Source organism: Cryptomeria japonica, chromosome 2 (genome assembly GCF_030272615.1).
Source record: "Cryptomeria japonica chromosome 2, Sugi_1.0, whole genome shotgun sequence".
Classification (NCBI taxonomy): domain Eukaryota; kingdom Viridiplantae; phylum Streptophyta; class Pinopsida; order Cupressales; family Cupressaceae; genus Cryptomeria; species Cryptomeria japonica.
The window spans coordinates 626,193,995-626,213,982 of NC_081406.1; the positions used below are offsets into that span (position 1 = coordinate 626,193,995).

Genomic DNA, 19,988 nt, shown 5'->3' on the forward strand with positions numbered 1-19,988 from the left:
ACATTAAATGCCAACATAACTAAAATTTAATGAGGTGGACATGATCCCATTATAACTAAATACAAAATATCCTCCTAGATGGAATAATATCCTCTTTTAGCAGTAGTTTTATTCTATCCATCAAAACTTGAATAATTCCCAAAGGACCAATCTATTCAAGTCCAATGCCTTATATCCTTGTAGATATTTTCTTTTCAGCCATACAATAACTTATAATCCTATTGCAATTTCTAATAGAAGGATAATTATGTTGATTAGAATCCATATATCACTAGAGATTCTCTTGAAAATCCTAATTGATAAAATAATTTGATAGTTCATTCTTCGAGACTTGCTATACTAATAACCATTTTAACGATCAACCTCTCCCATAATGATATCTATACTACCCAGAATCATCATGATATCAACTAATTTCATCCTTTTAACTAGCTTAGGAGGAATTTGCAAATTAATAAAACTAAGCGATTAGATTATCCATCTCCATGGAAAAATATTATTATCTCCTATAAAAAAATTCCTAGTTCTCCCTTGGGAGGTTCTACTCATGTAATGTTCTTGTTTTGATAACTCAAAATTAGTGGAATGCTTTTTACTAATAAATTGAGATTCAAAATCATTCTATTGTGAATCTCTTCCCTAATTTAAATGTAGAAACTCTGAATTCTCATATGGACCTCCCAAAATTACTTATAGGGCATGTCTAATTATTTTTATATATTCTTTTATTTCCTTGATTCAAAGAAAATAACTAGCTAACGAACCTCCTCTTTTCCATTGGATTTTCCAATCTAATTCATTGTAACATTCATAATTATCCACTTTACGAAGATCCCATTAGATTCTAGAAGCTTGTAGCATGGGTCTTGATAAACTCCAATCTGTCGCTTCTTCTCTACTAATAATGCCTACTCCCTCAACTCATTTCAAAAAGGTAGGATCACATGTAATAATCCTTTCATATTCTTGTTGAACACAAAATACCACTCGGGGGGGGGGGGGTGAATCAGTGGTTCCTAAATCTTTCTTCTTACCGATCTAACTTCAGACTATCAACTATTTAGTTAACCACTAAACCGTCATACCGGTAATACAAGAGAGAAGGCCAAGGAGATCATTCACACACAAGATACTCACAACACCAGATTTACGAGGAAAACCCAATATGGAAAAAACCTCGGTGAGAAAAGCTGCTGGAGACTACTGCTCCAATCCAGCCTCACAGGTAAAACACAGATTTACAAATATTTTGGGCACCAACCCAAGGAGCACCAACCCTTGCACCAAGCTTCAACTTGGCGATGTATATTGAAATACTATTTGAATACAATTAAGGCTTCTTGTTGCAAATGAATTCTACAACTCTTGAATCAAATAACTCTCTGTTATCTTTCTCTCCCTCTCAAACACAGTCTCTCAACACACTGTGTCACACTATGATGCTGCCTGCTCTGCCACCCCTTCCCGATTAGGCTCAACTACCAGACTATGATACTGCTGGTAGAATCCTCTCATTAGTTTTCTTGCACGCTCACACTGCAACTTGCTCAGAACACCTTCTAAAGTTTTCTCCTTGCTCGCTCTCACTTCTCTTCTCTGCTCAATCTTCACAGCATCAACAACATATTCTGTCTTGAGCTCTTATTACTTATACCTATTTTCTCGCTAGAATGCACTTCAAAAACTTGAGCGGTTAGGGTTTTCTCTTTTCGACACAATATTCATGAGATCCAATCCCTCCTATCTTGGATCAATCACGTGTCCTTGAAGACTGCACCTGCACACGGTTTTCATTAGCCAATGCATGTTTTTCTCGGAGTGGCAATCATGAATCAGATCTTCTGTCATGAAGTCAGATGACACATAAAGTGTTCCAGAAGTTTCCTTTATGAGAACGTCCTAAATCAGATTTCCTTTGCCTTGATTCACGTGCCAACGACTCCCTGATATTCCTCTGTCATTCCTTCTTCCTTGAGCCACAATTAGTTAGATGCAATCCCATGATTTGTGGCTCCTTCATTAATGGCGATTATCTGTTTCATCAATCCTGTCGATGAGGTTTCAACAACCTCAACACACTTGCCACCTCTGCTCCACAGGGCATCATACCGATCAAGACATGGCCCACCAACATGCAGTTGGTCCGACAGACACATACAGGTATATCCCTTTGCCAGTAGAGTGTTCTTCTTCTGTTAACCGGTAGAGCATCCTGTACCGGTTTCACATCTTCACCTCCGGTGGTGTGAGACAAATTTTAACATTCTGCCTCTTCATCATAAACAAGCAACCATCCTTCAGACTAGTTTGTACTTTATCCTTTATGCTTACCCTTATGTGGATCTCCATCATGCCGGTTGACATCAATGACAACTTAGTGCCAAAATGCCAACAATCTCCCTCTTTGGCATTGATGTCAACTTCTCACAATCCACTCCATACCGGTACATTTCTCCCCCTTTGACACAATGACAAAGGGTACTTGCGCACTCCCCCTTTGACCCATACCAAGCTCCCCCTGAGTCACAAAAAATCTTCCTGGACAGATGACATAACTCCCAACTTGTGTTAGAGGTACTCAAAAGAGCTTACCGGTAACGGTTTGGTGAAAATGTCTACTACTTGTTCACTAGTGGGGACATAATCCATCCTTACCTCCTGCCCTACAACCTTCTCTCGGAGAAAGTGATATTTGATAGCAATATGTTTTGTTCCGGAATGCATGACCAGATTATTTGCTATGTTGATTGCACTCAAATTGTCACACCGGATGAGAATAGGTTCAATGATGTCCACTTGTATATCTTTGAGAGTCTGCTTCATCCAAAGCACCTGAGAGCAACATGTAGTAGCAGCAATGTACTCAGCTTCAGCAGTAGATAAGGAGACTGAGTCCTGCTTCTTGCTATGCCAAGAGACCAACCGGTCACCTAGAAAGAATGCACCACCGCTTGTTCTCTTTCTATCATCAATGCATCCTACCCAGTCAACATCATTGTATGCTTCCAAGATAAAATCTCCCTATTTAGGATACCACAAACCATAGCTGAGTGTTCCTTGTAGGTACCTAAAATTTTTGCTAACAACATTCATGTGTGACTGCTTTGGTGCAGCTTGGAATCTGTTTACCATGCATACTGCATGAACTATATCCGGTCTTGAAGCAGTTAGATACAATAGATTGCCTATCATGGATCTGTACAAAGTTTGATCCACTACCGGTGATTCATCATTCTTACTCAATTTGTTGCCGGTCACCATGGGGTTACTCACCGGTTTGCAATCTTCCAGTTGGAATTTCTTCAGCATCTCCTTTGCATACTTGACTTGTGAGATAAACATTCCTTTATCTTTCTATAATATGTGCAAGCCAAGGAATTAAGTCTACTCACCATGCATTGAAATCTCAAATTTTGACTGCATTTGATCAGCAAACTCTTTGCAAAGAGTATCCTTGTTGCCTTGTTGCCTCCAAAGATGATGTCATCTACATACACAACCACAATAATCATGTGATTCCCATCTTTCCTTATGTATAGATTGTTGTCAGCACTTCCCTTTTCGAATCCCTGCTCCTTCAGATACTGATCTAATCTTGAGTACCATGCTTTGGGAGCTTGCTTTAAACCATACATAACCTTCTTTAACCGACACACAAATGTCTCATCATCATGCAGTAGAAATCCTTCCGGTTGATCCATGTATACTTCTTCTAAATTTCCACTTAGAAAAGCAGATTTTACATCCATTTGATATACTTTATACCCCTTGTAGGTAGAGTAAGCTAGAAACATCCTAATTGCTTCTAATCTAGCCACCGGTGCAAATGTTTCTTCAAAGTCAATCCCCTCTACTTGAGAGTATCCTTTGCACACTAGTCTAGCTTTATGCCTCACAATCTTACCTTTTTCATTCATCTTGTTCCGGTAGACCCACTTTGTGCCAATGATGTTCTTGTCTTCCGGTCTAGGGACTAATTCCCAAGTCTTGTTCTTCTCAATCTGGTGCAGTTCTTCTTCCATGGAATCCATCCATTCTTGTCTCTTGCTAGCCTCATTGAAGGTTTTGGGTTCAAATTCAGTCACGAGGCATAGGTTGACTTGTTCATCATTCTGGGCAAGTCTTCTTCTAGTCTGCACACCATCACTCTTATATCCCAGAATTTTCTCTTTCGGGTGATTCAGCTGTACATACCGTTTGGGAGCCTTCTGGGATGCTACCTCTAGTTCAGTATCAGACTGAACTTCATCATGTTCATCACCGGAGTCATCATATTGGTTAATGTGTGGTTGATATCCTTTGTGCATATCCTCATCCACTCTTACATGCACACTTTCAACGACTCTTCTCAGTCTTTTATTGTAGGATTTGTAGGCTTTGCTGTTAGATGAGTAACCAAGAAAGATTCCTTCATCACTCCTAGAGTCAAAACTTCCTAAGCCATCCATATCTTTCTTAATGAAGCACTTGCTTCCAAATAATTTGAAGTATTTGACTGACGACTTTCGGTCATACCATAACTCATAAGGTGTCATTTTGTTGTTTGTTCTTAATTGAACCCGGTTCAAAGTATATGCAGTAGTGTGAACAACTTCTTTCCAATATGTATCCGGCAGACTGGCCTCATTTAACATGGTTCTGGCCATCTCCTTGACTGTCCTATTCTTCCTTTCTACCACACCATTTTGCTGTGGTGTTCTAGGAGCATAGTATTTCCTTCTAATTCCATGTTTTTCACAATAATCTTCAAATTCATTTGATGTGAACTCTCCACCCCTGTCTAATCTTAGACATTTTAATTTGTACCCACTTTCCTTTTCCACCATTTTCTAAAAGATTTTGAATCTTTCAAATGCTTGTGATTTATCTTGCAGAAAGGTAACCCATGTCATCCTCGAGTAGTCATCAATGAAGAGCATAAAGTATCTTTCACCGACAAGTGCTCTTGTTTGAGTTGGACCACACAAATCTGTATGCACAATTTCAAATGGTTTTGAGGTGTTGTGCTCCTTTGTCCTCAAACTCACTTTTGTTTGCTTACCTTTTACACATTCATCACAAAATGTGTTTATCGGTTTGATGATGGGTGGAATATTCCTCACACACCCCTTTTTGCTTACTGCAACTAAGTTATCAAAGTTGATATGACCTAATCTTTTGTGCCACAACCAACTTTCATCTACTTGACCTAACATACATTGGGACTCATAGCATTCCTTCATATTATAAACATTTCCATGAGTTCTCTTTCCTTCTGCCACAACTTTACCGGTACTGTCTTTCTTTATCTGACAACCAGTTGAGTCAAAGATGAATTTGCAACCTTTGTCACACATCTGACTCACACTTAGCAGATTATGCTTGAGGCCTTTCACATAATATACATCATGTGCCTTAAGTTTTCCATCAATGCATAGAGTTCCTTTTCCCTTTATTTTGATGGAGGAGTTGTCTCCAAACCTTACTGATCCACCATTCCAGTCTTCAAGTTTGATGAATTTATTTTTGTCACTAGTCATATGGTTTGAACAACCACTATCTATCACCCATAGATTTTTCCTTTCAGCATGCAAGGCTGTCTGTACTAAGAGACTTGATTTTGCCTGTTCCTTTTATTTATCAACCCAAACTGGTTTGATTTCCTTCTTCTTGTCTGCTGCTATCTTGAGCTCAGGTTCAATTATCGGCCCTTGGTCTATATTTGCCTTCATTTGCTTGATCTTCTTGTTTTTGCATAACTTTGCCATGTGTCCAAATTCTTGACAGTTATAGTATTTTATATTTTCATTAAAGGGAACATCCTTAAAATTATTGTAGGGTACCGGTTTGTTCTTCCTACAATCAAAACTATTATGACCATATCCATTGCACTGATAGTAGACAAAATTCATATCCCGGAGTGCATTAAATGAATTTCTACTTTCATAATTCATAGAAGGCTTATTGTTTAACCTATAGTCAGCTATTCTGTGCCCAAATTTATTACACCGATAATAGTAACCATGAAAGTTTGAAACATACCGGTTGGGCTGTCTTGGTTCTGAATGGAACTGCCTCATTGGGGGTCTTCCCTTCATGTTGTTGAATCTGGTGAATCCTTCTAGGTTAGTTCTGACATTCCTCCTTGGGTCTGCATATTGATGCATGAAATGTGGCCTCCAGTTCATTTCTGCATACCGGTTTGGATGACGATTTCCAATAGCATCTGCATATGTCTTTTTGCCGGTATCCTTGCCTACAATGAATGTCTTCTTTTCTTCACCTTCAACTGAAGAAGTGAACATTATTTCTTTGGCGGATTTACCTTTGTGGGTTGAACCTTGACCATCTTCAAAGCCTAAGCCACTAGTGTCTTTGGATTGCTTTTGTTTGCTCAACATCTTATCCAAAGCCTCAGTGCTGCCTTCATACTCACTTCTTATTTTTATTTCTTCCTTGCTTTCTTCAAGCTCCTTTATGAGATTTATTATTTCTGCTTCTAGCTCTTGATGCTCCTTTTCTTTCTTTGTCAGATCAAGAGCTGTGGCTTCACCGATCCTCTTAGTTTCTTTCAGCTGCAGTTTTAAGTCAGATATGATTTGACTGGACTCTTCTAGAGACTGCTTCAAGAAATCTTGTTCATCTACTGCACCAAGCTTAACCCTCTTGAGTTCTCTTCTTGTTTTACTCAATTCTTCAAGTGCAATGATAAGTTCACTCTCCAAATCCACTTCAGCCTCAATATCCTCCTCTTCCTCATCTTCATCAGCAGGTCTGTCAAGTGCCATGAAAAGATTTACTTTTCTGTCATTCTCATGGTCATCATCTTTTGATGCATTTTCATCATCTGTTGTGTCATCCTTAATGGTATACAGGCTTTTTTGGTTTTGGTAGCCTCTTCTTCCCTACCAATAGTCATTCCTTTCTCCGTCTTTGCCGACAGATCTTTTGAACTCTCTTGACTCATCTCCACCGGTTTCTTTGTGAGGACAACTTGCCACAAAGTGTCCTATCTTCCCATAGTTGAAGCATTTAAGTGGTAGATTTCCTTTGTACCGGTCGGATCCTCTTTTGAGCTTCCTGACAAAGTTTGCTACTTCTGCATCAGAGTCTTCACTGGATTCTTTATGAGTAACAACTTCTTTGCCCTTTTTGGTGATGTTGAATGCTGCCTCTTTCCTTGAGGAAGTATCACTGGTTGTTCTCATCTCATAGGCCGTCAAAAGCCAAATAGCTCATCCATTGTAAAAGTCTTCAGATCCTTGGCTTCTTCTATGGCTGACACCTTAGTATCATATTTGGGAGTGAGAGATCTAAGTATCTTTTTGACAAGAATCTCATTTGCAATCTCTTCTCCAAGTCCTCTAATAGTATTCACAGTTTCATCAAATCTGTGAAGATAGTCTGCTATCTTTTCATCATCTTTCATTTTTATGCTTTCAAGTTGGCTTCTTAGTATTTGCAGCTTGGCTTCCTTGACCTTTGCATCTCCCTCAAACAACCTCTACAATTTGTCCCATGTCTCCTTTGCTGAAATACAGTGCATGACTTTGGCAAATTCATTATTGGATAGTCCACTCAAGATAGCATGTTTTGCCTTTGCATTATTCTCATACTCCTTTTTTGCATTCGGATCAGAGGGAGGAGTATTAGGAATGACATACCCATTCTTGATCGACATCCACACATCAAAACCAAGAGATGAAATATAGGTCTCCATTCTTCTACTTCAGAAGGCATAGTTGGATCCATCAAACATGGGGGCTTTTGATGAAGCAGACTCACTTCTTGCCATTGTGTTCAAAGTCCAGAATCTACCCAAGGTTTAGAGATAACCGGGAACCTAGGCTTTGATACCAATTGTTGAACACAAAATACCACTAAGAGGGGGGTGAATCAGTGGTTCCTAAATATTTCTTCTTACCAATCTAACTTTAGACTATCAACTATTACTTAACCACTAAACAGTCATACCGGTAATACAAGAGAGAAGGCCAAGGAGATCATTCACACACAAGATACTCACAACACTAGATTTACGAGGAAAACCCAATATGGGAAAAACCTTGGTGAGAAAAGCTTCTGGAAACTACTGCTCCAATCCAGCCTCACAGGTAAAATACCGACTTACAAATATTTTGGGCACCAACCCAAGGAGCACCAACCCTTGCACCAAGCTTCAACTTGGCGATGTATATTGAAATACTATTTGAATACAATTAAGGCTTCTTGTTGCAAGTGATTTCTGCAACTCTTGAATCAAATAACTCTCTGTTATCTTTCTCTCCCTCTCAAACACAGTCTCTCAACACACTATGTCACACTATGATGCTGCCTGCTCTGCCACCCCTTCCTGGTTAGGCTCAACTGCCAGACTATGATACTGCCAGTAGAATCCTCTCACTAGTTTGCTTGCACTCTCACACTGCAACTTGCTCAGAACACCTTCTAAATTTTTCTCCTTGCTCACTCTCACTTCTCTTCTCTGCTCAATCTTCACAACATCAACACCATATTTTGTCCAGAGCTCTTATTCCTTATACCTTTTTTCCTGCCAGAATGCAATTCAAAAACCTGAGTGGTTAGGGTTTTCTCTTTTTGAAACAATCTTCATGAGATCCAATCCCTCCTATCTTGGATAAATCACCTATCCTTGAATACTACACTTGCACACTGTTTTCATTATCCAATGCATGTTTTTCTTAGAGTGGCAATCACGAATTAGATCTTCTGTCATGAAGTCAGACAACACATAAAGTGTTCCAGAAGTTTCCTTTATGAGAACATCCTGAATCAAATTTCCTTTGCCTTGATTCAGGTGCCAACGACTCCCTGATCTTCCTCTGTCATTCCTTCTTCCTCAAGCCGCAATCAGTCAAATGCAATCTCGTGATTTGTGGCTCCTTCATTAATGGTGATTATCTGTTTCATCAATCCTGTTGATGAGGCTTCAACAACCACAACACACTTGCCACCTCTGCTCCACATGGCATCATACCGATCAAGACATGGCCCACCAACATGCATTCGGTCTGACAGACACATACCGGTATATCCCTTTGCCAGTAAAGTGTTCTTCTTCTGTCAACCGGTAGAGCATCTTGTACCGGTTTCACATCTTCACCTCCGATGCTGTGAGACAACTTTTAACATTCTGCCTCTTCATCATAAAAAAGCAACCATCTTTCAGACCGGTTTGTACTTTATCCTTTATGCTTACCCTTATGTGGATCTCCATCATGCCGGTTGACATTAATGACAACTTAGTGCTAAAATGCCAACAATTCTGTCACTTTTGGAATAAATAATAACAAAAATCCAAGTATTTATCTATCAAACTATAGGGTAAATCTACAACTACTTCTCTAATTCAAACATAATTATGCATCATTTGCATGATCGTGGCATTTTCAAATAAATCATATATTATTTCCCTCTCTCTTAAAATACGAAACAAAGGAGTTTGTGCAACAATATCAGCAATGAAAGGTCCAAGCCATAACAAATGATAAGCTATATGACTTAACTCTAGCATAACCATTTTAATATAGCTATCCCTTTTAGGTATTAGAATATTTTCCAATTTTTTGGGTGCATTACTATTATCACCTCTGTGAACATATTAGATAAACAATACCATCATGTTACATATTGGAAATAGTGAACAATTGTTTGGTTCTCAACGATTTTTTCCATCCCTCCATGTAAATAACCTAATATAGGTTCATAGTCAATAACATCTTCACCATCTAGAGTAACAATAAGTCGAAGAATACCATGCATTGATGGATGATGAGGACCCATACTTACCATCATGGGGTCTTGCTCCCTAGCAACCATAATTATAACTCTTCCTTGGTTTTAAAAGAATCCGCGATAACAAAAGAAATAATGACTCATTCGGATCTGAAATTTAATAAACCATAATTGGATTTAAACATTTTGTTTGAAATTAACTTGGTCCATGAATATCTAATTGATTGATTAAACTTTTATAATAGAGTATCTCTTTCTTTAACAGATAAATCAGAAGTCATTTATGTTTACCCACAATTTTCCACAAATCTCTTTGGGACGAGTAGTCTCTTCCATGCAGGTCCAAATGTTTTGTAAGTCTTTTAGTTAGATTGGTTAAATAACATACTTGAGATTCAATAGATCCTCTTTGTTCTCTAGGAATCAATGAGGGGTGAACAAACAATTTTTTTATCATAAAAGAAGATTCTGAAGTTAAATATGATTTATTTCATTTAGAGTAAGAAAAAAGATTAAGATCCATTTGTTTTTGTTCATGGTCCATATATTCCTACGTTTTAATAGAATTTCTCTTTGACATAGATAAATAAAAAGCAACTTTCATAGAATAAGACAACCATATCATCAAGATTTAATATCGAAATCAAGATTAATAAAAAAGAATGATGCACTTTCCTTCTCCATTGGGAAAGGAAATAAGGAATGACAAAGTGATCTAGGTTAGAGAGAAGGGTTGTAGTGTATTATAGAACTGTGTCCCTTCTGCCCAACCATCCTTCCATTTACCTGTAGAAGACCCTAGAAATTCCTATTGCTCCTCTCTAAGGTCTTTAAGGGTATACTAAAGTAGCACCACTTCCTCTAATTTATTCAATATTTTCATGGTCTTCTTGTGTATCATTTTCAAAATCTTGTTTTCCATTGTTTTCAAAATCTTCTTCTTGGGCACAATATATATAATCAGGGGTAAAAAATTGTGATGAAAATTGGGTTGAGCTAGAGGAGATCTTCTCATCCTCTTTCTTCTCATCTCCTTTATATTATTTCTTCTCATCCCTTTCCTCTGCTATGGAGGAAATAAAACCCTCAGGTTTTCTTCCCGATGAATTAGCTATAGGGAATATTTTCCAATCACCATCATCGTAAAGCTCAAGCTCAAAATGAATATATTGACTCTTTACATAAGAAATAGCTTTTGCTATGGTCCAATATGTTTTTTTCCTCCAAACATTGCTATGATTTTGTTTTTTGGATTTAGAGATACATTTTTTTGGTACAACCATAAGTGTTAGTAGCAACCAAGAAGGAAGACTAAGGGGGGGGGGGGGTTGAATCAGTCTTCACCAGATCAACAAATTTAACTACAGAAACAGATCTGATAAACTGCAGTAATAAGACAGATAAGGAAATTGAAAGCACAACACACAACACCAAGATTTTGACGTGGAAAACCCGGTTAAGGGAAAAACCACAGTGGGAACCTACCCACAGTAAGATGATACTCTGCAATAGTATGTGAAAATATTACAATGGGGAATGCACATGCATTCAGGCACACTGCCTAGAGCTCATTGCTCAAATATAATGGCCTAGAAGGCTAAAACCCTCAAGGAAGTCTCACTGACTTACAATAAGATTCAGACTACAATCCAGAAGAAATGAATTGAAAGAATAGCATCTTCAAATGCCTGATTATAGTTCCGGTTAAGAACAAATATCTGCTCTGTAACACCAATCTCCACACAACACTTCACCGAAGGATAGATCTCTTGTTCGCACATACACCACTCTCTGATAATGCATACACAACATCGACACCTAAAGTACATCTATATATCACCTATATATAGTTCATCAACCTTGGTAGCAAGGTCGACTAAACCCTCAACCCTCAATTACAAAATTATATCACACGATACAAGGATCGACCACTAGACCAATATAATGATTTATATGGAATAGAATGGACCTAAATCAAATCCACAAATACGCAACTCCACCAGAAATCACACCAAGATCAATTGCAACACGCTCAACCACTAGGAAAATTGCATAACATGAAAATCATCATCGGTTGATAGAAATCATAAAAAACACACACAACAATCAATACAAATCACCAAAACAAATAGGACACAACTAGGAAACACCAACAAGCACGTTAGAATCATCAAGAACAATTGCACCAACACCACTTATCAAATCTTCATTGATCAACATCTAAAAGCTCAAGAACACAACCAATCGACAACTGTCACAAAGAAAGATAACTTGAGGGGCACCAAATCATGATCCATATGAAATAAAGATACACAAGATCATCCCAAGCAATATCCCAAAATATTAGCACAAGATCTGATCACACCAGAATATACCAGAGGATATATCGAACTCTACAAAACAATGATCAACAAAACAACACTGCAAACCTGATCATAAGATCTTCCCAATTTGCAAACATCGGAGCAGTACACAGGAATATGTGGATATCAATGAAAATAACATATCCTAGCAGCAAAAATGACCAACAATATCCAACAATAAGAATAACATCCATTTTTATACCTTGATTTTATTTAGAAAAGATATAATATTTTAAAATATTATATACTTATTTTCTTTTTTAATTTGGCAAACTTATTATATCTTTAAATTTATTTTTTAGAATACTATATCACATTTTCTTACATTTTGCAACCTCATTATATAACAATGATTAGTAATAGGAGATCCACAATACAAATTGATAATAATTATCAATCTTACATAGTATATACTCATAAATTTTGAGTAAATGAAAAACCACCATATCATTTTGTTGACTAGGTTGAAAGCACTGAAATACTAAGAGGGGGGGTGAATCAGTATTCCCACAGATCTTAAAAAAAAACTTTCTTCTTACTTTAATCTTCACAAGGATATTAAACTTCATTCAACAAACATAATATATATGAAACAATTGTAGAATAAACATGAAGATCACAACCACAAGACAAACACCATATTTTATACATGGAAAACCCAAATGGGAAAAACCATAGAGAGTGTTAACTCTCAGGAGAATATAACTAGTTATATGGTGTTTGCGACAGGGTGGCTCACTACTAGATTACAAAAGCAGCTCACTGCCAGACTGCTCACTTGAAAGATACAAAGGAATGACTCACTTCTGGAATGCTTATTGCAACAAAAAAGGGTTGAACTGAAAAGATTATAATTCACAAACTTTACAATAGATCCGGTTAGAGATCTTTATTTAACCGTCCTGCAGTAGGTCTGGTGCAGGACTACTGCACCACTGCAACACAGTTTGCCTTTGCTGTCCACAACTCACACACTGTTACTTTTGCTGCTAACTCTCTTTCGCATATCACATGAACTTCCTTAATCTCCTTCTCACACACACTTTCATATCATGCTTTCATATCACCTTTTTCTACTACAAATGTATATGTACATATGTATACTGGAGGGAACAAATACAAAATAGTGTGTCGGCCAAGCCCAACACGTTATCAAGACACTCATGTCAGCCTCCGTAAGATCTCTACACGCTTCCTTTTACATACCTCATTTGCCAATGCATATACCAAGATTACCAGAATGGGGCAGGGTCATCTAGACCCATTATAACAAAATTAAGTACATCTCCAAACCGTAGACTCCACTCATACCAAGAATAATGCAACACAAAGATCAAAGAGATACTATTGATATTGACCAAAATAGCTAATACTGGGACACATAACTGATATCAAGATTGATGAGAACTCAAAATTCTAGAACAAGGATCTTCTAGAGATTGCCACAACATATTACCTCCATCATACTACATCATAACGCCTGTCCAAAACAACAACATCTATCTATAACCAAATAACTGCTCATATTGACTGCATACAACATCCGAACCAATATCCTGACCAATCTGGGTCACATATATTGTCCGGTCCAAACCGGATAGGTGATTTGACATCAATGACAACAATATCAACAATATTCACACAAGTCTAACAATCTCCCCCTTTGTCATTTAGGACAAAACATATCCAAAACATAATTGCGTATAACTCCCCCTTACTCATGCAACTCCTCAAATCCAAGAAACCACATTCCTTTATCCCCCTTTTGACATCAAGGACAAAGGATGCTTTTGATGAAAAAATAATGAAAAGAAAAAGGAAGAAAAATGGGCATAATATATACAACTACAAAAATGTCAAAATTTGAATACTACACAAGAACCTTCAATTGTTGTTCTTCAGAAAGATAAACTTCTATTTCAAATCCGAAAGAACTTCCCAATAATGTATGGCTAGTTTAATGCTAACTAAAAGACTTCTGCACTCTACCAACAAATCTGTTGGCATTTTTAGGTTGTTGGCATTTTGCATATAGATTGCATTAATGCTATGTTGTCATTGATGTCAATTGAACCGGTAATGGTATTCATGTTATTGCTGATATTGTTGTTTTTGATATTGGCTAGTAACCGGTAGGAAGAGCTTTGTGGAAGATGTTGTAAACCGGTATGTTAATTTTGTGAGTTGAACCGGTAAACCGGTGTAAAGGGTTAAACCTTTCTATGCAATGTAACCGGTAAACCCTATCAGTTGTTAAACCCTAACCGATCAAGTTTGTTGGTTTATTATCTGATGAGCGGTAATGATGGAGACACGTGTGATCATTGTATGAGGATAAGTTCAGATTGTTTTGGCACATTTGTTTATTGTCTAGGGAAGGAGCAGAGTGGATTGCATCTAATGCATAGCGCATGATGAGTTACAAAGTCCGATGAAGTGGTGATCATGGAGTGATTGGAATTTTCTTGAAGAATGTGAAGAGAATGTTATGATTTCTAACGGTCAAGATTGTACCGACTTATTTGTAATCTCGATGATGAGAATTAAGTTTTTGTTGTGTTACTGACCTAATTGATTTTTATTTAAGGTCGATGAAGTTGTTTGCAAAATTTGTTGGCAAGATTGCCAGAAACCTGTTGAGTGTGTAGTTGCCTAACCAGTGAATGGATCTGCACTTTGAGTAAAGGCAAATTGAAGCTTAAAAGGATCTAATCAAGCAAATGTAGTACTATTCAAACAGATCAAGAAAACTTGTTGTTTTCTAACAATTACAGTAGAAGTGAAATCCCTTAACCAGGTAAGCTCTAACAAGCTTGGTTACTTATTAAATCCTCTAACAGGGTGGTCCATTAGCTTGGATTCTTAAATCCTCCAGCGAGGTTACTCCTAATAGGGTATTGTGCTTTTCATCAAGGCATATTTGTAAATCGCTTAATCGGGTGATTCCTAACTGGAATTAGTTCTTAACAGGACTTATTGTAAAGCTTTAACAGGCTTGGCTCCTAACAGGGTGAACTTCCAAAGAGTTCAGATAGCTATCCTTGTGAGTCTCATCTCACCATGGTTTTTACCTATTTGGGTTTTCCACGTATAAACATTTGTGTCAAGTGGTGAATGTTTTTGTGGTTATGATCTTATTTGTTGATTTGATTAACTTCTGATAAGGCATGATAACTAGAAGCATTGAGAGATGAATATGTTGAGATATGATTAAGCATTGTTGATGCTTACAAGATTGGAGTTGTTTACTGTTAAGTTGTCATAACAGTCAAACTGATTGATATCAAGTACTCTTATGAATATTGATCTTGACTGTGATATCTTTACTTTGTGTGATTGAATTTGAGTTTGGGAACTTTGTATTAGTTTTTCAGTATACTGATTCACCCCCCCTCTCACTATTCTACCAGATACTTATTCTTTCATCATACCATCAAGATCAACTGCATGGGAAAAACTATCCAGAGCAGATGGGTTCTGCTCATACTCAACTCCATTCCCAAGCAATGTTGAAAAATGCTCCAATTTGGCCTCAATAATCTCCTTTAACTTCCAAAACATGTTTACAAAGTCTTCTTTATGCCTTTGCAACAATAAGAGTTCATCTTGAAGAGAGTTGATTCTTTTCCTCTGCTCACCGTTCTTATCATTCAGAAAATCCAAAGACTTTCCTAGATTTGTTAACTCATCCTCAATAGCATCAATATTGCTTTTGTGCTTCACTGCAGCTGCTGATGATGAGATACAATACCTATAGACTCTGATAGCACTGCAGATACAATTCCTTAATTCTTCAATACACGTTGATAAGATTTTTTGCGCATCAACACATTCATTCATCGAATTTTGTATGTCCAAACCTTTTTCTTCAACTGACTGCTCAAAGAATTTCTCCTTTAGAACCTAATTTAGGGACTCCAGAAGAAAATTACAGACATTCTCAATGCTCATGTTGTTCCGGATCAAATGATTTAACATAATGTTTTCAATTCTATCTGACTCAACTGAAGTCAGCCACATCACACCAATCTTCTTTTCCATCCATAGTGTCAACCAGTTTCAACAAATTAGATTCATCATTTTATTCTCTAGCTTCCTACTCTACAACTACCGAATCTCCTTCAACTACAAGAGATTCCAAATCATCAATCACCACAACATCTTCTACCTTTCTTCTCTTGGGATTTGAAACACTAACAGGAACAAACTGTCTCCTTTTCTTCTTTCCAGAGGAAGAGTCCAAAATCGGAAACAAAAAATGCTAGGCTAACACTCCAAATGTCTTGAAAAGATTTTAAATAGTCATCACAAGCTTCCTCTTTATTATTTAGACTGTTCAAATTGTTGGGAAAAATGGTGTCTCAACCTTGCATTTATGCGAGGTTACTATTTATAGTAAGTTTTCATTTGAGCACGAAATGGTGCAAAACTCTCCCTGAAGCTTCTGGTTGGCTAGATAAGCATTCCGGTAAAGTTGCGTCGCAAGGTCACAGCTAGTTTTGAAGATATTCAAGTTTTCGTCTTGGAGGGGTGCGATAAAATGTTTAAACTTAATTTTGGGGGCTTTAAAGGCTCCGAAACACCCTGAAAAGTGGCCGTAACCAGTGCAGCGGGTTATGAGGTGATAGAGCACTTTGCGAGCTTTCCGACGCTTCAAACGGTTCGTCAATCGGACACCCGGTTCTCAAGTTATGGCGTCCGGAAGTTTGTACTCCTGAAATAGGAAAAATAATTTGTATCAGATACATAAATGAGCTGTAAAAGGGAGAGACACGTGTTGATATGTGCTTTAACATGTCATAGGGCATCTAGAAGGGAGATAAGGTCGGCTACACCTTATTGGGTGGTTTTAGCCCATGGTTTTGTAATACCGTTTGACGGTTTCTTGTATTGTATCTCCTATTTATGAGGTGTGTGAGATAGAGGTTGGGTGTAAGAGAGTCTTATGGCTATTGAGTTGCCTCTGAATCTCTGATTAGTGGTACTCCTACGAAGAGCTTTCTCTGCAAGTATGTTGTAATCTGTTTTTGATTGCTGAATAAAATATTGAGCTGCTTTTGGAGTGTGGGGTTTTTCTCCCGAAAGGGTTTTCCCCACGTAAATCACTATGTTGTGGTATGAGTGCTATTATATCTATTTCTATTTTTCTGTAACTATTGTAACGATCTGAAATTTTTTTGCATTACCCTCCTCTCAAGGTTAGTGTAGGAAGTTGTTTCCGCTACTTAACTTCCTTACAAGTGGTATCAGAGCTTGATCACCTTTGGTTTCAATTGTGGGCAATTGGGTTTTTTGAACTAATCCAGATTTGAGTGGGAGCTTGTGCAGAAGACACTTTTTGATCTTGTTACAGGAATATTCAGATGGCGAGTTCGTCAGGGAGAATAGAGGTGGAGAAATTTAATGGAAGTAATTTTGAGATGTGGAAGCTGAAGATGGAAGATCTGCTAATAGATCGAGATCTTTGGGATGCTGTTGATGCGAATGTCCAAAGGCCCTCAGATCCTACTGCGGCAGTTCAGTATGATGTTATGGACCGAAAAGCCAAGGGTCTAATTAGACTGTGCCTGGCAGACTCTGTTCTAATCAATGTCCATGAAGAGAACTCTGCAAAGAAGCTATGGACTAAGCTTGGTGAGATGTATCAAGCGAAATCTTTATTAAATCAAATTTTCTTAAGAAAGAAATTGTATTCCTTGAAGATGGAAGAGGGTGGACGAATTGCAGACCACCTGGAAGCATTCAATATGTTGGTGGCTCAATTAGTATCCGTCGGTGTTAAGATGGACGAGGAGGAGAAATGTCAGATCTTGCTTTGTTCTTTGCCTGATTCGTGGGATTCTCTTGTTATGGCTATCAGTAGTACTTCTGTTGTTTTGAAATCTGAAGACGTGGTGGGTGCCCTACTCGGTGAAGAGATGCGAAGGAAGGTATCCATCAGTTCAAAGGAAGCCCTAACCGTTCGTGGAAGACCTAAGGAGAAAGGCAAGAAGAATGAGAAGCGTGACAAGTCCAAATCCAAAGGGAGATCGAAATCTCCTGGAAAGTCCAAAGTCATTTGTTGGAACTGCGGTAAACCGGGTCACATCCGTAAGGACTGCAAAGAAGAAAAGAAGAAGAAGAAAAAGAAAAAGTTTGATTCTGATTCTGAGTCCGACAAGGAAGATGGCGATGCATTTATTGCAGCTTTGGCGACTCATGCAGGTAATGATGCCTGGCTAATTGACTCAGGTGCATCTTTTCATATGACTTCCAATAGAGATTGGTTTTCTGAATATGAAGGATTTAATGGAGGTAAGGTGTACTTGGGTGATGATTCGCCTCTAGACATTGTTGGTCGAGGTAAAGTTAGAATCAGGTTTTCTGATGGTAGAATAAAAAGGATTAATGGTGTGCTGCATATCCCTGGATTAAAACGAAACTTGTTATCTGTGAGAAAACTGATAGATGCGGGTGTGCAGGTAGTCTTTTCTGAAGCAGGATGTAAGATGATTAAGGGTGCTATGGTAGTTGCTAGAGGTGTCAGGTTTGACACTTTGTATAAGCTTGAAGCATACACTGTTGAGTGTAATAGCACTTCTGTAAAAAGTAAATCTACGGATACTTCACTGGAAGATTTGAAGGTTTCACCTTCAGCAGATGGAAATGGTTTTTGGGTACCTAAGGGTGCTCTTTCGTCTGAAGCAAAGTTACCTGTAGAGAAGACTATGTTATGGCACTAGAGACTTGGCCACATTGGAGAAAAGGGTCTAAGGAACTTGAAAAATAAAAACCTTGTTGAAGGTTTGAATGATTGTAATCTTGACTTTGATTTTTGTGAGCATTGCATTTATGGAAAACAAAACCGCGTTCAGTTTTACTCGAGTTCTCATAAAACTTGTGGTGTTTTGGATCTTAACCATTCTGATGTGTTTGGTCCAGTAGATGTCTCTTCGATTGGAAAATCCACATATTATGTTTCATTTATTGGTGATTTTAGTAGAAGGACATGGGTTTATTTTCTAAAGAGTAAATCTGAAGTTTTTAGTCGTTTTAAAGAATTTAAAGCAATGGTTGAGTTGTAGACTGGAAAGAAAATAAAATGTTTGAGAACTGATAATGGCGGTGAGTTTTGCTCTAATGATTTTGATAGATTCTGTAAAGACTGTGGAATTAACAGGCAGAAGACAACTCCGTATTCTCCACAGCAGAATGGAGTTGCAGAAAGAATGAACAGGACACTGATGGAGAAGGCTAGGAGTATGTTGAGTGGTGCTGGTCTCGAACAAAAGTTTTGGGCTGAAGCTGTTGCCACTGCTTGCTACCTGATTAACAGGTCTCCTACATCAGCTCTTGTTGATAAAACGCCTATGGAAGCATGGTCAGGTCACAAGCCTTCATTGAGACATCTTAGAGTTTTTGGTTGCGAGGCATATGCACATGTGCCAAAGGAGAAGCGAACAAAGCTGGAGAACAAGGCTGTGAAATGTATCTTCATCGGGTATAGTTATGGTGTGAAAGGATACAAGCTTTGGGACCCTGTTGCACAAAAGGTAATTCACAGTAGAAGTGTTATTTTTAGAGAAATTAAGTCTCCTTTTGTTACATTGCAGCCAGAACAAACTAAAAAAGAAGATGTGATTCAACTTCCTTCTACACCTGAAAGAGTTGAATCGAGATCCCTAGATAGGCAAGAAGTTGAGGAGAGCTCGTCTAGCTCTGAATCTTCAGAAGAGGAGGAAGAACCTCCAACTCAGCTTGTTCGAAGGTCTACAAGACATAGACAACCACCTGAAAGGTATTCACCTAATGATTGGAGATGTATTTTTTCTCTGAATACTAGTGTGGATGAACCGAAATCTGTAGAAGAGGCATTAGGTATGAATGATGCAGAATCCTGGAAGATTGCTA

At 37.9% G+C, this 19,988-nt stretch overlaps 1 pseudogene; it reads right to left on the reverse strand.

Moving 5' to 3' along the window:
* Positions 1 to 351: 351 nt before the first annotated feature.
* LOC131078654 (NAD(P)H-quinone oxidoreductase subunit H, chloroplastic-like) lies at positions 352 to 13,263 on the reverse strand (annotated as a pseudogene).
* Positions 13,264 to 19,988: the final 6,725 nt, after the last annotated feature.